Source organism: Arachis ipaensis, chromosome B08, assembly GCF_000816755.2.
Source record: "Arachis ipaensis cultivar K30076 chromosome B08, Araip1.1, whole genome shotgun sequence".
Classification (NCBI taxonomy): Eukaryota; Viridiplantae; Streptophyta; class Magnoliopsida; order Fabales; family Fabaceae; genus Arachis; species Arachis ipaensis.
This window is the reverse complement of record NC_029792.2, coordinates 108115791-108137330: the sequence shown is the minus strand read 5'-3', so window position 1 is coordinate 108137330 and position 21540 is coordinate 108115791. Positions and strand designations below refer to the sequence as shown.

The 21540-nt window shown below is 33.9% G+C and overlaps 1 long non-coding RNA gene across 1 annotated transcript; it reads left to right on the top strand.

The window, feature by feature from the left end:
* Window positions 16396-18103, top strand: LOC107611826. The gene is made up of 3 exons (XR_002352827.1): window positions 16396-16732; window positions 17332-17384; window positions 17803-18103. It is a non-coding gene; the product is annotated as an uncharacterized LOC107611826 (long non-coding RNA).

Below are 21540 nucleotides of genomic sequence, written 5' to 3'. Positions count from 1 at the left end.
TAAGAAAAGCACATTTTACATTCATTTGAAACATTTTAAAACCCTTGTGGGCAGCATAGGTAAGAAGCAACCTAATTGCTTCCATTCTAGCTACCGGAGCAAAAGACTCATCAAAATCTATCCCCTCTTCTTGATCGTAACCTTAGGCCACTAATCTAGCCTTGTTACGAACAACTTTTCCATCCTCACCTAATTTATTTTTGAACACCCAATTAGTACCCATAACTTTCTTACCCTCCGGATGAGGTACTAGTGTCCAAACCTCATTCTTGTCGAATTGAGCAAGCTCGTCTTGCATGGCTTTGACCCATGATGGATCTTCAAGAGCTTGTTTTACATTGTTAGGCTCCATTTGTGAAAAGAGAGAAAAATTGCTCGGTTCGTATTGCCTTTTGGATGAGGATCTTGTTGTTACACCTTGTGAGGGATCACTAATGATAAAGTCATGAGGATAAGCCCTCATGGACTTCCATTCTCTAGGCTTTCGGAGTGGTGTTGAGCTTTGATGAGTTTCTGTGGGTTGTTCTGTTCCAGTTTCTCCTGCTGGCTCAAAAGACAAAATAGAAATGTCTCCTCCATTCTGATGAGACAAAACTGAACTGTCAGACTCTTCATTTTGAGTAGACTTGGGATTTTCTTCTCTTGTTCTCGTGTTGACAGCTTCTTCACAATCTGAATCATTATCTATCATAGTACTAGGAATTAAATTAGAATCACAAAAAGTAACATGTATGGATTCCTCTATAGTCCTATGTTCCTTGAGGTAAATTCTATAGGCCTTGTTAGTGGTGGAGTATCCAACAAACATCCCTTCATAGGATTTTGGATCAAATTTACCAAGGTTTTCTTTATTGTTAAGTACAAAGCATTTGCATCCAAAAACATGGAAATACTTAATATTTGGAGGGGTCCCTTTCCATAGCTCATAAGGAGTTTTCTTCAACCCTTTTCTAATAATGGTCCTATTCAAAATGTAACAAGCTGTATTTACAGCTTTAGCCTATAGAAATTTTGGAATCTCATTCTCACAAAGCATGGCCCTAGTCATCTCTTGAAGGCTTCTATTCCTTCTCTCAACCACCCCCAATTTTGTTAAGGGGTTCTAAGGCATGAAAAGTTATGAGTAATTCCAAAATCATCACAGAATTTTTCAAAGTCTTGGTTTTCAAATTCTCTTCCGTGATCACTTCTCAAATGGGCAATTTTTAAATCTTTTTCATTTTAAATTTTTTTGCAAAGGGTTGAGAAAGCATGAAAAGCATCATTTTTATGAGCAAGAAAAAATACCCAACCAAATCTAGAGTAATCATCTACCACCACTAGACCATAGTGTTTACCTCCTAAACTTTGAGTCCTTGTAGGACCAAAAAGATTAATGTGTAACATCTCTAATGGCCTTTTGGTTGAGATTCCATCTTTTGGTTTAAAAGAGGATTTTACTTGTTTGCCTAGTTGGCAAGCATCACAAGTAAGATCCTTATCAAATTTGATATTTGGAATTCCTCTAACCAATTTTTTTTTTACTAGCTTAGAAATTTGGTACATGCTAGCATGACCCAACTTTTTATGCCATAGCCATTTTTTAGAATCAAGAGAAGTGAAACATATTACATTTTGTTCTTTCAAGTCCTCAAGAGTTAATCCATACACATTATTGCACATTTTAAACTCAAACAAAATATCCCTAGTTTTTTCACAAACAACTAAGCACACAAACTTTCTAAAAACAACTTCATATCCTAGATCACACAATTGGCTTACACTAAGTAAATTATGTTTCAAACCATTTACAAGAAGAACATCATTTATACAAGATGAAAAGCTTTTACCAACTTTTCCAACGGCCACTATCTTTTCTTTACCATCATCACCGAAAGTGACAAAACCTCCATCATACTCATCAAGCTTTATGAAGAAGGTTGTCTTTTCGGTCATATGCCTAGAACATCTGCTGTCCATGTACCACATATTCTCCTTCTGTTTGGATGCTAGGCCCACCTACAAAACAAGCTCAAGTGACCTTAGGTATCCAAATCTTCTTGGATCATTTCACGTTAAACCATATCTTGTGACCTAATCCATTATAATCAAAAATAACTTTGTAAACTTTATCACCAATCATCCTTTCACCAAAAAAGCATTGAATGGGAAAGTGTCTACTTCGGTTACATAGTCTACAAAACCTTGGAGTTGCTGTTTTGCCAAAGCTTGTTGGGTTTTGAAACCTTGTATCATTAGAAGATGAGACAATATTTTCAAAATAAGGTTTCTCAACAGATTTATAGAAGCCCAAGCCAGCTTTATCATAAAGAGATTTTTGATTAGCCAAGATTTTATTCAGATTTTTAGAACTTTGAGTGAACTTGGCTAAGTCTTCTTTAAGCCTTTTGACCTCTTTAAGTAACTCTTCATTTTCCTTAAAACAGTTTACATATGCAACAACAGAATGATCACTTTCACAGCTCCTAAGTTGGGCTTTTAACTGCTTATTTTCTTCAACAAGTTCACAAGCAGTTTCGGCCTCCTTTAGTTTTTCTTTGAGAAAACCATTTTCAGCTTTAAGGATGGTGATTTGTTGTTCAAGATCTTGGTTATAAAGCAAAAAATATCTTATTTTTTTAGAAAGGTGGTCTATCATAAGATGAAAATCTTCAGTGTTTGGGTTATGAAAGACTACCTGTTCAATGTGATCTGCCATGAGACATGGTTGAGACTTTGTTTCAGGTTCTTCATCGTCTTCTGAGTCATTTTCCAGGTCGTCCCATGACGCCATCAGTCCCTTTTTCTTTCCTTTCTTCGGCTTTTCTTCCTTCTTCAACTTAGGGCAATCGGATTTGAAATGACCCATTTTCTTACAGTTGTAGCATGTCACCTTGCTGAGATCTTTCTTTTGTTTTCTTGAACTGCCTCCCTTGCCTCTCTCCTTGAGCTTCACCATTTTCCTGAATTTTTTGACAAACAACACAAATTCATTTTCAGATGAGTTATCATTGGATTCATCATCCAGAGGGTTAGTAACAGATGAAAAAGCTATTCCTTTCTTTTTTTAATCTTTTTTCAAATAGGTATTTTCAAAGGCAAGTAAATTTCCTCTCAAGTCATCATATGTCATGGAGTCAAGACCACTACTCTCAGAAATTATTAATGCTTTTGTTTCCCACTCTTTTGTGAAACATCTCAACACTCTTCTCACAAGCAGGATACTTGATTCCCATAGCATCCAAGCCGACAATGATGATGTTGAAGCGCTCAAACAATTCATCAATAGATTCTCCTTCCTTCATTGCAAACATTTCATACTCTCTGTTTAACATATCTATCCTGGTCTTCTTTACAATGGTGGTTCCTTCATGAGTAACTAGAAGTTTGTCCCAGATTTCCTTTGCCGTTGTGCATCGTGATACCCGTCGGTATTCCTCGAAGCTGATAGCACAATTGAGTAAGTTGATGGCCTTGGCGTTGAGCTCAACTTTCTTTCTGTCTTCTTCGGTCCAGCTTGCTTCTAGTTTAAGAGAGACAACTCCTTCGGCACTTGTGATGGTTGGATATTGAGGACCCTCCAGGATAATCTTCCAAAGTCTGTAATCCACTTCTTGCACAAAGATCTTCATTCTTTCCTTCCAATAGGTGTAGTTTTTCCCATTGAAAAGAGGAGGTCTGTTGCTAGACTGTCCTTCGGTCAGGTTGTAGGACACCAGATTTGAGCCACTATTTTCTGCCATTTGGATCTTTACTCCAAGCTGCAAAGCTTGATCTCTTTGAGACCAAGCTTTGATACAAATTGATGGTTTTCAGTGGCTAAGAGAAGGGGGGTTGAATCTTAGCCCCTTTTACAGTTAATAACACTTGCTGGTCTTTGAAACAACTTCTGGAGACTTTTTGCCTTTTTGTCTCGAAACCAGCCACGAGACTTTTTCTTTTGTCTTGTACCCAGCCAGAGACTTTTCTTTTTGTCTCATCGATTAGCACGAGATATTTTTCAGTTTTATCTCTTTGAGCAGCAGAAACAGAAATAGAGTAGAAGAGAGGGAGAATTACACCAAGATATATCATGGTTTAGCTGCTAAGTGCAATGCAGCCTACATCCAGTCTCCATCACAATAATGATGGAATTTCACTATAATCATTCTTGATTACATACACCAATTCTCCCTAGGAACTACCCTTCCTATCTGGGACAAGTCCAGAATCTAAACCCCAATCCTGAACTTGACTTGGTCACTGCCAAGCTTTCAACTGCTAAGTGCTAACCCAACTTGCAAGGGGATTTCCACAGAATCATGAAACACAACACAAATGTACAAAGGACCTCTAAGGACATCTATGGCTTTTTTTTTAATTTTGCACTCTCTGCCTTTTTTCCCTCTATGGCTTTTTCTTAAAAATATGTTAGCTTAGGTAGCTATGTGAACACTGTGCCTTGCACTCTCACTCCTTGCTTCAAGCCCTGGCTGTTCACCCTTACTTATAGGGAGAAGCCTCCACGGTTGAAACCAAACAAACTAAGCTAATCTTCTTCTTCTTCAAATCAGAACCGGTTCGGCCAAAGAGAGAGAAGAGATAACCAATGCAAAACCCAATATGCAATTACCTCTAGTCCTTCCTTGGTCACCAATCTTCATCAATCCGAGCCCTCCATCTTTGCCTTGCTCTCCAAGATGGACTCCTGGCCCTTGATGCTTTATGATGATGACAACTTCATCTGCTCCAACTTCTGCCTCCTCCCTCACGTAGCCACTGTAGCTACTTCCTGTGGTGGTTGAGCAAAATCAGAGTCAAGCCATCCCTCCAAGGATCTTCTTCTCTGACCAAAATCTTCTCTTCCATTTTTGGGTATGAAGAAGCCAAGATCTCTTCACCAAATCTTACCATAAGTGATGAGAATCTTAGCCACAACATACTTTTTGTTTTCTTTTTCTTTTTCTTGCCATCATTTTGATGGTCTTGTTGCTTGCACTTTCTTCTTTTCGGTGGCTCAAAATTTCTTCCATAGCTGCTGTGTAATGACCGAAAACAAGAAGCAAAATGAGAAAGAGAGGAGAGAGAAATTTGAATACTAACTAATGGATTTTGATAAAGTAAATTAAATTTCCACTTCTCTTGCATTAGGTAGCGTGTAGCATTGATGATGTCCATCAAATCAATAGCTAACTCTCTCTCATGTTTCCAATGTAAGTTTAATTCAAGTTAAATGAATTTGAAATCCATCACATGATGAAAGTAGGATCCATTGGAAGCAATGAAACTTTGCTTTCTTAATGGTTTCGGACCATGCAAGCTTGCTTCTAGCAAGCAATTTAGTTTTGGGCTTAGTTCAACATGATTCTGGCCCAATTAACCATAAATTACTTCAACTACTTAATATAACATATTTTGAACAAAACTGAATATTTACAAGCATATTGGGCTTGCAGCAATAATGATTTAGACTGGCCCAACAAATAAAATACTTCAGCCAACATTCATATGACAATATTGCACCAGGCTGAAATTTGATTTCATTGGCTTAGGATTTTTTCTTTTCTTTTCGGTCCAATAAAAATCTGCACAAACAAAATTATCAATCAATACATGTGAATCAAAATCAAATAGACAATTTTATAATTTAATTAAATTAATAATGTTTGTTCATCATCAAATTAAATTTAGAGTTTTCTAAACTCATCAAAAATATTTTACCATTGATGCTTTTATTTTGTTTAGTGTATTTTTTAGTCTGTGTTTAATATAATAATCTGTAAATATCTATTCTATTATGTAAAAATTAAATTTCTGCACTTTATGATAAAACTGTCATAATATATTTCTGATGGTGTTTTTCGATTTATTTCTTTTAACTCATTAAATTTATTTTATTATAATAAATTAATTATATCAACTAATTGATTTGGTTAATTTTTTAAATATTATACAATTTATTATAATTTCTATCAATCAATTAATTGTAATTCAAATTGAATGATTATTTTGTTATGAAATTATTATTTCCTAATCTATTTATGGGCAATATATATATATATTAATTATAAACGTAAATTAAGCTATTTTACATTAAATGACTTATATAATGGTCATCTCATTTATTATCATAAATGCCGAATTAAATAAGTCATTATTACTTTTGATTTAGAACTAAATGAGAATAAAAGCATAGATACTATTTTATTTGATTTTTCGGGTTTAATGGGTGTGACACTGCACTCAAATATAAATAGTGACTTCCGAATTTTGGTCTCCAACACATCAAAGTCATCTCCGTAACTCTTTTTCCATAAAAAGAATTTCGATTCAACTTTATCAGAGATACAGAAGGTTTTCAAAGAACAAAGGAATAGTCTGAATTTGTACGAATTCTAAATGTTCAAACTTACGACATTATTTCAGACTTTCAGTTCATTATCGTTATGAGAATGACTCTAATCTATACGTGTCTAAGGACTAGAATAGATTAAATATTATTTAAGTAATTTATTTCTAATATTGGTATTTGATTAAATTAGTTTTAGAGAAATTTAAATTGTTGACTCAATTTATATATTACGACTATTCTTTTTTAATATATTATTTTTATATTTTTAATATAAAATTTCTTTTTTTTCTAATTGATTTTTAAGTTTATTTTCTTTCTCATTTTATATTTCAGATTTGTAATGTAATTATTAAGAAAAATGTATTTAAAAAAAGAAAACGAAAAATTAAAACATCACTATTAGAAAAAACTGTTAATATAAGTATGAATGGAGTCAGAATTGAGGAATATATATAGATATAAAAAATAAAAAATTATTCCACGATTGTAGAATAAAAATAATCATATATATAAAATGAAATAATTATAACAAAAAAATAATTAATATATGTGATTTAGATGTTTTTAATAACCGGTAACATAGAGTTTAATAAAATATAATTCATATATTTTTTTATTTATATATATGTATAGAATTATTTATGTATATATATTAAGAAATATATATATATAATTATTTAACAAAATTAATATATAAAATTATGGAAAGTCTCATCCAAATTTGATAAGAATAAGACGACTTACATAGAAATGGTTCTCATGGATGATAATATAAGTTGATTATTTTTCATTATTCTTTCAAGTGATGCTAGGTCCAATTTATAAATATTTTTGGTTCATATTTTAAGTTTATTTGATAAGTAAACCCTTGCACGCGAATTCGAACAAAGACAGTGCGATTTTATAGATTTATAAGTGCTAATAGCCTTTATATTTAATTTGTTTTATAGTGTGATAATAACTAATATATTTATTGGTGAATTTAACTATTACTATATTATTTATGATCACATTCAGTATATATGTCTGATTTATTGAAAAAAGTAGATTATTAAAACCGATTAATAACTATTTTAAAGTTAATCCAATTAACACTAAATTAAAAAAAACAATACATAATATGTTACTTTTTTATTAATCAAATTATTATAATTCAAATTAATTTTAAAAATAATTTAAAATTATAATTTCAATCTTATCACGTGCATGGCACGGGTAATTATACTTGTAATATCTCTTAAATCAAATGTTACATATGTTTCTAGTACCTCTTAAACCGCTAGCTTGTTTTTTAGCCAAATTTAGTAGGTCATTTGTCACATGAGTAAACACGTGGAGTAACTTGTTAGAGTAGTTAGTAGCTGAGTTAGTTGTAAATATAGTTAGTTACGAGGCTAATTGTTGTTATATTAATAATTGTAACCAGCTGTAAAATAAGTGAAGAAAACCCTTATCAATAAAGAAGGAGTCTTTGAGACTGTGAGAGAACTTTTATTGCTCTCTGGTCACAATTCCCATCCTGTGAAGTTCTTCCATTATCTTTCTGAATGCTTGACCACTGCAACATGGTGCGGTGAGCGTGAAAGGAAGAAATCAGTGAGGAATTGAGCTTCAAAAAGGATGAATCGATAGAAACTTCGTTGAATTTCATTACTACAGTTTTTTCCCCTTTCTTTTCTGCTGAATTTTCCCTTCTCTTTTCTGAATCTTCTCTCATTCTTCGTCTACTTTCTTTCTGTTCTACTACTTTCTTCTCTTCCTTTGAGACTCAAACAATAGAGACTAATGAGATCTATATTGTCTGAACAAGATTCAAGATTCAGGTAACCATTTTCGATTAGCGAGTCTTGGGAAGAAGATTACGCAATTAATTGTGAATTCCAGCGTCAGTCACAAATGGCATCAGAGGTGAATCCAACAATCGATTTGCAAACGCTAACAAATCTTCTGAGTCAGCTAAATCAGATACAGTCGAATTCAAGTAGGAACCAGCAGAATCCAGCATTAGATCCGTCAAGTCCATATTTCTTGCATCCTGGAGATAGTTCAGGAACAACCCTAATTCCTATTGCATTAGAACACAACAATTATCAAGTTTGGGAAAGAGCAATGTGGAGAGCCTTGAGAGGAAAGAACAAGATTAGGTTCATAGATGGTTCACTTCAGGGACCAACACAAGAAGATCCACTGTTTGATACGTAGGAAAGATGCAACACATTCGTGGTTTCTTGGATCAACCACTCATTAAGTCTTAACATAGCTAAAAGTGTCATTTGGATCAACTCGGCGGAAGAACTATGGAGAGAACTGAAACAACGCTACTGCCAAGGAGACATGTACAAGATTGCTGAATTGGAAGAAGAGATGTATGCAAGCAAGCAGGGAGAACTATCTGTGACAGATTATTACACGCAATTGAAAACAATCTGGGAAGAATTAGAGAACTTTCGCCCTGTACCAAACTGTTCCAGATGCATTGATAGGTGTACTTGCGAGCTAAGTATCATGAGAAATTATAGAGAAGAATCCCAAGTGGTAAGGTTCTTGAGAGGATTAAGTGATCAATTCGCCACTATGAGATCACAACTCATGCTGATGAATCTCATGCCGAAGTTAGAATCTGTGTTTGCCTCCGTTTTGCAGCAAGAAAGACAAGTAAACATGCCTGAAACTCTGGATAGCAATGCACTGATGGTGAATGCAAGAAGTAGTAATGCGAATTTGAGAAGTGAGGTCAATAATGGAAATATGAGAGGCAGAGGCAGAGGCAGAGGGGGCAGAGGCAGAGGGGGAAGAGGTCAAAAATAGTGTACCTACTGTGGAAAGTTAGGCCACTTAATTGACGTATGTTACAAGAAGCATGGATATCCTCCCAATCTCAAGAACAATCAGAGCTCATTTAACAACATAGTTGCTGAAGATGATTATGAAGACAGCAACATGCAGGTGCAGTCCCAGAGAAAGATAGATGATAGGTCTGAGCCTTATTTTACTTTAGAGCAGAGGAAAGCATTGCTTGCTCTCCTGCAAAACTAAGAATCTCAGCCAAGGCATAGCATCAATCAAATCAGCACCACCACTCTCCCATCCAACAAAGGTATATCCTACATCATGTCACTTTTTGTTTTTAGCCCAAGGTCCTGGGTTATTGACTCAGGTACCACCAACCATGTAGCTTACTCACACAAATCCTTCCACAGAATTTATAAAATTAACCCTGTGATCATTAACATGCCTGATGGAACTAGAACAATTGCAACACTAGCAGGAAATGTCTTTTTTCATAACAATTTACAATTGTTTAATGTGTTTTACATTCTAACTTTTAAATTCAATTTGATATCGGTTTCAAAATTAACTCTGGATTCTGAATGTCAACTAATTTTTGATGAAAATGGTTGTGCAATCCAGGAAAAGAAAACATTAAAGACAGTTGGTGTAGCTGAACAGAGAAGTGGATTGTATGCATTTGAAAATTTTCAACCTGTTGCAGCTACATCAAATTCAGCATGCATCAATACACACACATCAAACTCATCATATCCTGACCATTCTGCATTGTGGCATCTTAGGTTAGGGCATTTGCCAAATCATAGAATAAAGGTGATGCAAAAGGCATACACTGATTTACAATTTTCTAGTTGTAATAAGCCATGTGACTCTTGTCACTATGCAAAGCAAAAAAGAAATTTCTTTGTACCAAGAATTACACAAAGTAAGAACAGATTTGATGTTGTGCATATTGACATTTGGGGTCCAATAAACACTGTATCAATTTCTGGTTTTAAATATTTCTTAACCATAGTAGAAGATAAAAGTAGATTCACTTGGATTTATTTCATGAAAGGAAAAAGTGAAGCTGCTGAATTAGTTAAAAGTTTTGTCAAATTAATTGAAACCCAATTTGGTATCACTATCAAGAAGATTGGAACGGACAATGGACCCGAATTCAAACTTAATGCTTTCTATTAGGGGTGTTCAAATCCAAACCGATCCAAATTAAATCGCTCATTCAATTCGATCCAAATCGAAAACCGATTAAAACCGCACTAATTCGGATTTGATTGGATTCTATTTTTTGCAAACCGCTGGATTGGATCGGATTTTGGATCTACTTTTCATAACCGATCCAATCCAATACAAACCGCACAAAGTGCTATAATATTATTATTTTATTATTATATTTACAATTATACTTATAACATGTTCAATTTGTTATACATTTTTCTATTATTCATGTATTATTATTATTTAATAAATATTTTATGTTCAAAATGTTATTTATTTATTTATTTTAACTAACCTATAATTTTATTTCTATTGTTATGTTATCTTTAACTTTTTAAGATATTGTTAAAACTCGTTATGTCATTGTTGATTATTTAAAATTTGATGTTGAGACTTGTTATATGTATTTAATTTTTTATTTAAAAAACCGCAAATCCAAACCGATCCAAACCGCTTGTAATCGGATCGGGTTTCCAAAAAGATTTCATCCAATCCAAACCGCACCGCACATAAATTAAGCGTTCGGATCGGATGACTTTTTTCCTTAAAACCGAACCAAACCACACTGCGAACACCCCTACTTTCTATGCACTAAAGGGAATCATACATCAAACATCATGCGTCGAGATGCCTCAACAAAATGGAATAGTTGAGAGGAAACATCAGCATATTCTAGAAATAACAAGAGCACTGATGTTTCACTCCAACTTGCCCAAAAAATTTTGGAATTACGCTGTGGCACATTCAGTTCACTTGATGAATAAAATTCCTAGCAGTATTTTAAAAAATGTCTCACCATATCAATTATTATATGATAAACAGCCGGATATTTCATATCTAAGAATCTTTGGATGTTTGGTGTATGCATCTACACTAGTGAATCATAGAAGCAAATTGGATAAGAGGGCTAAAAAGTGTGTCTATCTTGGTATAAAGGAATGAGTTAAAGGACATTTACTGTATGACCTTAGCAGTAGAGATATCTTCATTTCAAGGAACACCATTTTCTATGAATTCGTTTTACCTTTTACAATACAGGAAGCTGTACAAAATGAGAAAGTTGAGATTGAGACACACCCAGACTTTTGCATACATGATTTGCATACATTTGATGATCCCTTGTGCATTGAAATTCAACAATCACACACACAACCAGGATCACAACAACAAACTGCATCTAGGTCCCCATCCTTAGATCATGCACCATCAGCATCCTCTCATAATAATATTCCTATTCCATCACACACTCCCATTATACAACCTTTAAGAAGGTCCACTAGGGAGACAAGAAAACCAGCATACCTTGCTGATTTTCAATGCATGACTACTTCATCAGCTCTATTAGCTACACCAGATTTCAGCACAACTCATTCTTCACAATGTCTTCATGAAACTTTTTTTGAACATCAGTTTGACATTATTTATGATTTAAAACAAAATTTATTTGAACATTCCACCCTGCTATTGTTTGAATCCGCCATACCAGATTCAGCTTTACCACTCATTCCATTATGTCCATCCTCCATTGAATTTGTCAATCAAGCCACCTTTCAGCCAAAACACACTGAACCCAAATGCTATGCTGAAGCTGTCACTGATCCAAAATGGCAAGAAGCAATCAATGTGGAGTTAAATGCTCTAAAAGAAAATAAGACTTGGACTCTAACACCTCTTCCGGCTGGAAAAATGATTGTAGGCTGCAGATGGGTGTTTAAATTGAAACTCAATGCTGATGGAACGGTAGAACGCCACAAGGCCAGATTAGTAGCACAGGGCTTCACCCAGACGGTTGGGGTGGACTATCTTGAAACATTTAGCCCAATTGTGAAGATGACAACCCTTCGAATCCTACTTGCCATAGCAGCAGTTAAAGGCTGGTTCATGCATCAATTGGATGTCAACACAGCCTTCTTACATGGGGATCTTGTTGAAGAGGTCTATATGAAGCCTCCTCCTGGACTGTTCCTCTCTGACCCGGGACTGGTATGCAAGTTAGATCATTTCCTTTATGGTTTAAAACAAGCCAGCAGGCAGTGGAACACTAAGCTCACTTCCACTCTTCTCTCGATTAGTTACTGTCAGTCTCGAAGTGACTATAGCCTCTTTACCAAATCTACAAAATCTGGTTTCACAGTTGTACTAGTATATGTTGATGATCTAATTGTTTCAGGAGATGACATGGTAGAGATCAGCTTCATCAAACAGCATTTGCATCTTTTGTTTAAGATCAAAGACATTGGTGAACTCAAGTTCTTTCTTGGCTTGGAGGTGATTCGAAGCAAGAGGGGGATCATGGTGAATCAAAAGAAATACTGCCTCGATCTCTTGAAGGATTATAACCTACTAAATGCCAAGCCAGCAGCAATACCAATGGACTACACCATCAAATTGACCAAGAATTCAGGAAATCCGTTGCAGTCTAATACAGAGTATAGGAAACTGATTGGAAAACTGATCTATTTGACCAATACTAGGCTAGAAATTGGATATGCTGTTGGGAGACTAAGTCAATACCTGGATTGTCCCACAAACATACACTTTGAAGTAGCATTGAGAGTTTTGAAATACTTAAGAGGAACACCAACCAAAGGGCTGATGTTTGCAGCCGACACAGATTTAACACCCACTGGTTTTTCGGACAGCGATTGGGGAACTTGTTCAGATACAAGGAGATCAACCTCAGGCTACTGCTTTTTCATTGGCACTTCAATTGTGTCCTGGAAAAGTAAGAAACAAAGTACAGTCGCCAATTCTTCATGTGAGGCTGAATATAGAGCTCTAGCAATGGCTACACGGGAGGCACAGTGGATCACCTATGTACTGCAAAATCTGAGAATAAGGCTTGAAAGACCCATTGGAATATACTGTGATAGCCAATCTGCATTGCATATTGCCGCTAATCCCGTATTCCATGAGAGAACCAAACATATAGAGATGAATTGTCACATTGTGAGAGACAAATGACAAGAGCAAGTCACAAAGTTGCTACCCATCTCCACCCACAATCAAGTGGCAGACATATTGACAAAAGCACTGGCTCCTAACCAGTTTCAGCAATGTTTGAGCAAGCTGAGAATGATGGAGAGCATCGATTCTAGCTTGAGAGGGGGTGTCACATGAGTAAACACGTGGAGTAACTTGTTAGAGTAGTTAGTAGCTGAGTTAGTTGTAAATATAGTTAGTTAGGAGGCTAATTGTTGTTATATTAATAGTTGTAACCAGCTGTAAAATAAGTGAAGAAAACCCTTATCAATAAAGAAGGAGTCTTTGAGACTGTGAGAGAACTTTTATTGCTCTCTGATCACAATTCCCATCCTGTGAAGTTCTTTCATTATCTTCCTGAATGCTTCAAAACAATTATCTATACTAGATTTAGCTCCATATGTTATGCAACACCAAAATAAATATATATTTTTTATATAAGAATTCATTTAATAAAAAAATTTAGAAGTTAATGTAAAATTTATTTTCGTAAGTTATTTAGAAGTTGTATTTAATTAGCATTAGCTGTATTAACTAATTATTTACATGTATATGTCAAAAGTAACTATTTAAACTATTATTCATTTATTCGATACATCATAGTTTATTGCAAATTCAATATTGCAAAACTCATGTTGACGCCTTTAGAATTTCTTGATATCCTAAAGTCATCATAGTATTTTCTTATTAGGCCAATATTATTTTTTTTGGGTACAAGTTACACCAATATTAATATAAATATCATAACCGGTAACATAGACACCAAAAAAATATAACATGCAACACTTTTATATATGTTAGGCTCAACCGCTCGAAAATCAAGATCCGTCTGCTGGTGTTAAACCGAACTTTTATATATATATATAAAATTTGCACTGTTTATATTAAAGACTAATAAGAGATTAATTAATCATTGCTTTAACATTATTTTATGTCAATTTCTGCATAACTGAACTGCTGCATAAACTGTCCCGTGTCTCCTAAATTAAACATTAAAGGTGGCTGCTGCATCATTATTGTACTTATTTTTGGTAAAATTTATGGTTGTGAAGACGACATCTATCTTCTATACATGTAGAAGGATTTTTTCTTCTACACGCTAGTAAGGCCCTTATTTTAATTTAAAGAGTAGATATGACTTTTTTAAAAAAAGAATTTTGACCCAGAATTTATTGAGAGTGTCAAAAATTATTTATTGTTAAATTTAAAGAACTAATAACAATTAATTAATGATAACCAAATATTATTATTAGATTAAAAGCTTAATTATGTGTATAATTAGTTTGTTTATTGTACAAAAAATTATAAAGATAAAAAACAGGCCCAGTAACAAACTAATAAGGGCCAATAGTGTGCCGTTTTGGGAGCACAGGAACCTAGAGAGTTTATAGGAAATAATTTTTGAGGAGATGACACATTGACACCGTAACAGATATGTCACTCTGTAATGAACATATGGGTGCTACATCAGCACCTCTGTTTGCTCTTAGAGAACCAAATGAGCGGAGAGACGTATCTGTTTGTCTTATCGTCAGGAATGTATTTATAATTAAAATTTATAAGGAACTAATTTATTACGATTTTAAAAAGTCAGAACCTATTTGTATTTTTTCTTAAATTTAACCCTAAGTTTAAATATAAAATGAAAAGTTCTCCAAAACAAAAAATGTGTGTATAAATTTATACTTTTTTAGATATCATTTTGTTTTTTCAGTCCCAACTCATCAACGTTTGAAAACTCGAATCCATTAGTACTCAAATAAAGCAAAATACTCATCATATTGAGCAAGTTATAAAAAATAATCATCATATTGAGCAATGTTTTATTGATCGACATTTGATATATTTTTTCGATAAATGGTTTAAAGTTTAAACCTATAAAGGGCAATGTTTTTTTAAGATTAACAGGTTATATTATTTATAACATTTTATTTTAATACATATTATTATAGTGTGAAATGTTTATAGAGTAAAAATTGGTGAAAAAAGCAAAGCATTTTACTAATTTAAAATACATTAAAAATATCAAAACCCATAATTTATAAAATAAAATTTGGTGTGAGATAATTACCAATATGCCATTATTTGTAGAGCTTATTCTAAGATGTCAGTATTTTTAAATTTTTTATTTAGGTGTCTTTTGATCACGAGGACACTCGTTATTGTGTTTGGCTAGTTCACTCAGAGACACTAATGTAAAAAAAAATACCTCTAATTTGTGAAAATATTAACTGAGAACGTGAACAGAAAAAATATAAAGGTGTCAAATGCAAGGTGCCTTTCAGAAGAGTCATAAGTGCAGTAAAAATTTCTTACTCTGTAGTATATTTTCTTTGCTTTACCATATTTCATAATTGATTGTGTGAATGTAGAATTGATAGAGTACAAGAAGATCAAACAGATTCTGTTATTAAGTAATTTACTTCTCATGTACAGTTAGAGTTATGCCATGATGGACGGACACTGACACGGGATATCATACGACACAGGATACGTAAATACGTGAATTTTACAATCTTATAAGACACGGGGACACGTATACATATAAAATATAAAGTATTTTTAGATAAATCGTAATAATATTTTGGTATTTAGGTGTGTCTAAGCATGTCTGAAATTTTTTTTATTTTTTATTAAGACACGGTTGGATACAGCAGACACGCATATTGGATAAGTGTCGATAAGTGTCGTGTCCAAAATGTGTCCGACACACGAACACGGTAACTCAACGAAGTGACTGTGCTTCATAGGCTTCATAGAAATTAGACATCATATTCTGTTATTAAGTAATTTACTTCTCATGTACAGTTAGGGTTAGGTGCGATTAACATCTTTATATAGCTACCACTTATGTATACCAAACGGATTTTGAAAAAGGTTTAATTACTCTGCAGGTCCTTATAGTTTCACCGAATTTTCAATTAGGTCCCTATACTTTTTTTCTTTTCAATTGAATCCTTATACGTTAAATTTTTTTTCAATTAAGTCCCTACAATGACAATAATGTTTAAGATAACAGAATATTCTTAGTAAAAAACGAATATTTCCTTTTTTGAGATAAGGAACCTCGTTCAGCAAACTTCTATATTTTGAAAATTCCAAAAAGACCCTTTTCATTTCATCCCACCCACGCATCCCTAGCCCTAACCTCTTCACCGAGCTCTCTTCGGATCTGCCGCACGGTCCTGTCTCGCCGCGCCTCCACCTCTCGGCGTCCCTCTCGTGCCTCGTCCCTTGTATTCTGCTCGTTCTCTCGTGCCTAGTGTGCTCCACTGCTCGTATTCTGCTCGCCGCACCTCTGTCCCTCACTGCGTCGCGCCTACGTGCCTCCGTGCTTCCATGCCTCCCTCGCCGCGCCGCGCCTCAGTCCCTCGCGGCTGGTTTCTCTACCTGAAGTGCTGCTCGTCGTCCATGGTTCTGCCTCTACAACAGGTGATAATTTAATTTAGATTATTTCCAATTTTTTTTCTCACGATGGATTCTTTGATGTTGTTTATGTGAATTTTATTGTTAATTGGTTTATTTTGACGTTGTTTAAATGTTGAATTTGGTTTCTAAATATGAATATGAATTGTTTTTGTTCTTTCTTTCAATTTTCATTCAGCTACTTATGATGTTAGTGTTCAGAACACTTTAAGATATGCATATGTTTCAGTTTATGGTATCTCAAGATTGAATCTTTTGAGCTATGCTAGTTCATTCCAAATTTATGTGGCTCACTTGGCTGCAATATCAGAGAAGTTATATAGCCAAGCTCATGTTTGTCTACATAGGTAAGTGTATAACTTTCAATGTACATAGTATGTATTTTTTCTCAATGCATTCTTTCTTGTTGGTGCGTTTCTGGAATAGTTGTGGTTGCTGAAATTGCTATGCTTTTTGCATTTATTTTTGCCCCACTGATCATGTATTCTATGATGCATCTGTTATATGGGATTTGCCCTTTAACTTCATGTCCAACTGCTCAAGATGTCATAGCTTAAGAGTGTTCTTTTTACTAAGTTTGTAAATGACACCATTGTCCCAAACAGCTGCTGTGTATGTAAGAGTTGCAATAACACCAGTCATCCATTCACTTTCACAGGTGTGCATATAATCATTTGGTTAGTTGAGTTCTTTTCCCTTAATTTGAGTTCTCTGCACTATCTATAAAAGTGTTTATTCAAAATTTTGGAAACAAGTTGGTTCAACTTTCAAACCATAATTTGTCATTGTCATTTCTCATTCTAACCATAATTGCATTAACTATTTAAAGTAAGGAAGTGCATTAATTTCATTGCTGACATTTTCCTTGAGGACTTCCAGGTTCATATTGTTTCTATGAGCTATGTGTATAAACCATATATTATTCTAATTAACTAGTTAATTAGCATATCATCATTATTGACTGAAATGAAGTTTGACCATATATATGTGCCAGATCCTTCTTTGAGTACTATTCTCAAAGAGCAGGATCAACCATTTTCACCACTTTTTTAGTCTAGACATTGGTTTGATACCAGGTGTATATGGTGATGACCGAAGAACTCCCGAAGAGATGAATGGGCCTCACAAAGATGAATGGTTCAGAGGGTGGGAGGTTGCAGTACAAGAACTGATTTTTAGATTAACTGTATTACATTGAAACTATGTTTTCTATGATTTTCGTTATTAGATTTCAATTTTCAATAACACAAATTACATAACTTTGTGATTTTTTATGGTGTACCATGATATGATAAAGACACAAACTACATTCTATGAATCTACACAAATATAAAATATTACATGATCATAATGAATACTTGAATGATGGAAACTAAATTTTATATATACTTATTATTCCTATTTCTGTTTCATTTTATCCATTTCTTTTTTTTCTTTTTGTATGTTCTTAAGATAAGGTATTTGGAAAGTAAAAAAAAAAAAGAGAGAATGTATTTTTGGTAAAATTTGTATATAAATAAATAAAAGAATGATAGTGACAAAATAAAAGGGATTATAGGAATATCTTTCATTGAATATTTATAGTTTTATTGAATTTTCAATTAGGTCCCTATATTTTTATTTTTTTCAATTGGGTCCCTAAAGGTATACAAGTAATTTTACAATTCACTAACGTTTTTTTTTACGTTTAACGTTAATAGGGACTAAATTGAAAAAAAAAATAAAGTATAGGGACCAATTGAAAAGAAAAAAAGTATACGAATCTAATTGAAAATTTGGTGAAACTATAGGACCTACACATTAATTAAACCTTTGAAAAACTATCAAGTATACATTTTTCTTTCATTCAATTCTGTACCCATCACTCTTCATCAATCTTAATTCTGTTTTGCTACATCCTGTTCTTCATCATCATCACCTCGGTAACTTCTTCATGGTATCTAAAGTTGATTAAGATCCATAGCTGAGATAATCCCTCTTCCCACCACCACCAACAATAACAAGAATTTTCTTTCTTTTCCTATACTTGACAAACTTGAAAAGAACACTTTTCGAACCTGGAAGCAATTGGCACTGCACACCATTGGGGCAAACCGTCTTGAAGACCATCTTCAACAAAGCAAGATTCCTCCACAATTCTCCACTGATGCGGAAAGAGAAGTTAGGATTGAATCTGAAAAATACGAGGAGTGGAAAGCATATGATCATTAAATAATGATATGGTTGCTAACTTCTATGAATTCTTCGTTCAAAAATAAAATGCTGGATTGCAAGTTTGCTTAGGAAGTTTGGGAGAAGATTCATGATCATTTTGCAAAAGTATCAAAGATCCAAAGCACTCAATTATGAGTATAACTCAAATCAATCAAGAAAGGAGGATCTTCAGTGCAAGAATATCTCCCCAAGATTCAAAAGATTGTTAATGCATTATCTTCAATTGGGTATACTATTTCCTTAGATGATCATATTGATGTAATTACTCAAGGCTTGAATGAGGAATATGCACTATTTCTCTCATTTGTAATGGAAAAATCTGACTCCATCACATTGGTTGAGGTTGAATCTCTCCTTCTTAGGCATGAGGATATGTTAGAGCATTTCAAGAAAGTTGAGCAAGGTTTGATTCAATCTAATTTCACTCAAGCACTCTATAATGATAATAGGAATTCTGGCCGTGGATTTTCTGGAAGGAGAGGACGAAGCACTGGTCGTGGCTATGGCAGAGGGGGAAGATTTCAAAACTCACCCTCTTCAAGAATTTCATGCCAAATGTATGGAAAGCCTGGTCATTCTGCAATTAGTTGTTTCCATCGATTCAATCAGTAAATTCAGCAACAACCTTTTGTGTCTCTCTCTAGTACACTTTCTCAGAACTCTCCATCTCCACCTCTTTCAACATACCATAATCCACAAGCATACTTTACTTCTACAACAAATTTGAGAGAGAGTTCCTGGTTTCCTGACACAGAAAGCTCACATCACATCACATCAGATCAACACAATCTTCTTACAGCTTCCGAATTCATAGGTTCAGATCATGTTCTGTTAAGTAATGGCACAGGTACACATATAGCTCATGTTGGTCATACATATCTTATTTCTCTTGACAGCATGCACCTGAGATGAATCAAAACTTAATAAGTGTCAAAAAATTTGCTCAGGACAATGATTGTTATTTTCAATTTCATGCTAATAAATGCTTTGTGGTTTCTCAGGCAACTCAAGAAATTCTCCTTCAAAGAGCACCTAAAAATGGGATCAATGAATTTGAAAGAGTTACTATTGATTCATCAAATAATTTAGATTCTGATTCTTACATATCACAACTTCATTGTCTTCTAATAACACATTTAACTCTATTGTACCAAGAACCCTCACTGCACAATTTTCTTCTTCTTTGTGGCATAATAGATTAGGATATGCCTCTTCTAATGTTGTGAGGAAGGTTCTTTCTTCTTGTAATCTGCCATTTTTGAATTCTTCAATAAATAAAGTTTTTGAATTTTGTTGTATGGGAAAGATGCATACTCTACCATTCACACTTGATCCTTTTCATTTTCATCAACATCTTGAAATGGTGTATGCAGATGTTTAGGGACCTACCCCAAATCTGTCTTATCATGCATTTAGGTATTATGTTTCATTCTTAGATGTATTTACTAGGTACACTTCGATTTTCTTGCTTGAAATCAAATTTCAAGTGCTACAAGCTTTTATGCAATATAAAAATCAGATTGAGAACTACACTGGTTTTAAAATCAAATCTCTTCATTCAGATCATGGAAGAGCATTTTTGTCACATTTTTTCTATATTTCTTGCTAATTAGGGTATCTCTCGTAGGTTTTTATGTTCTTACACTCACCAACAAAATGGTAGAGTGGAAAGGAAGCACAGATACATAGTTGAAGTAGCATTATGCATGTTAGCAAAATCATCTATCTTAGTTGAAAGGAACCCAAATGGATCTGTTATTATCTATAAAACAAGATTAGTTGCAATGGAAAATCATCAAACTGAAGGGTTAGATTACAGTGAAGTATTCAGCCTTGTTATAAAGCCAGCAACAATTAAAGTTGTTCTTACAATTGTTCTATCTTTCAAGTGGAATATCTATCAAGATGACTTTAATAATGCATTTTTAAATTATAAGCTTGATGAAATTTTTTATATGAGACAACCACCTGAGTTTACAAATGGTAATACCTCTCAAGTTTGCAAATTACAAAAGGCTATATATGGTTTAAAACAAGCTTCCAAGGCCTGGTACATTACTTTCTCTGCAACATTAGCTAAATTTGGATTCTCAAGCACAAGGTCAGATCCTTCCTTGTTTCAAAAGAGAACTTTTACTTATGTCATTTTTATTTTAGTCTATGTAGATAATATATTGGTTACAGGCAATAATTCAGATGTAATTATTGAACTAATGCACAATTGAATAACATGTTTTCCTTAAAAAGTCTAGCTACATTTAATTATTTTCTAGGAATAGAAGCTTCAAAATTACCCTTTGGTGCATATCATCTTTGTCAAACTAAGTACATTAGAGATTTACTATACAGAGCAGGCATGACTGATGCTAAATCTGTACCAACTCCAATGCTGTCCTTTGAAAAACTATCCAAACATGGCTCTGAGTCCTACCCAGATCCTTCTCATTATAGGTCTATTATTGGTGCCTTGTAATATTGTACCCTAACAAGGCCTGAATTGTCTTTCTCTGTTAACAAAGTTAGTCAATTCATGCAAAATCCATTGATAACTCACTGGAAATCAGTGAAAAGAATATTAAGATATCTGGCTAGTTCAATAG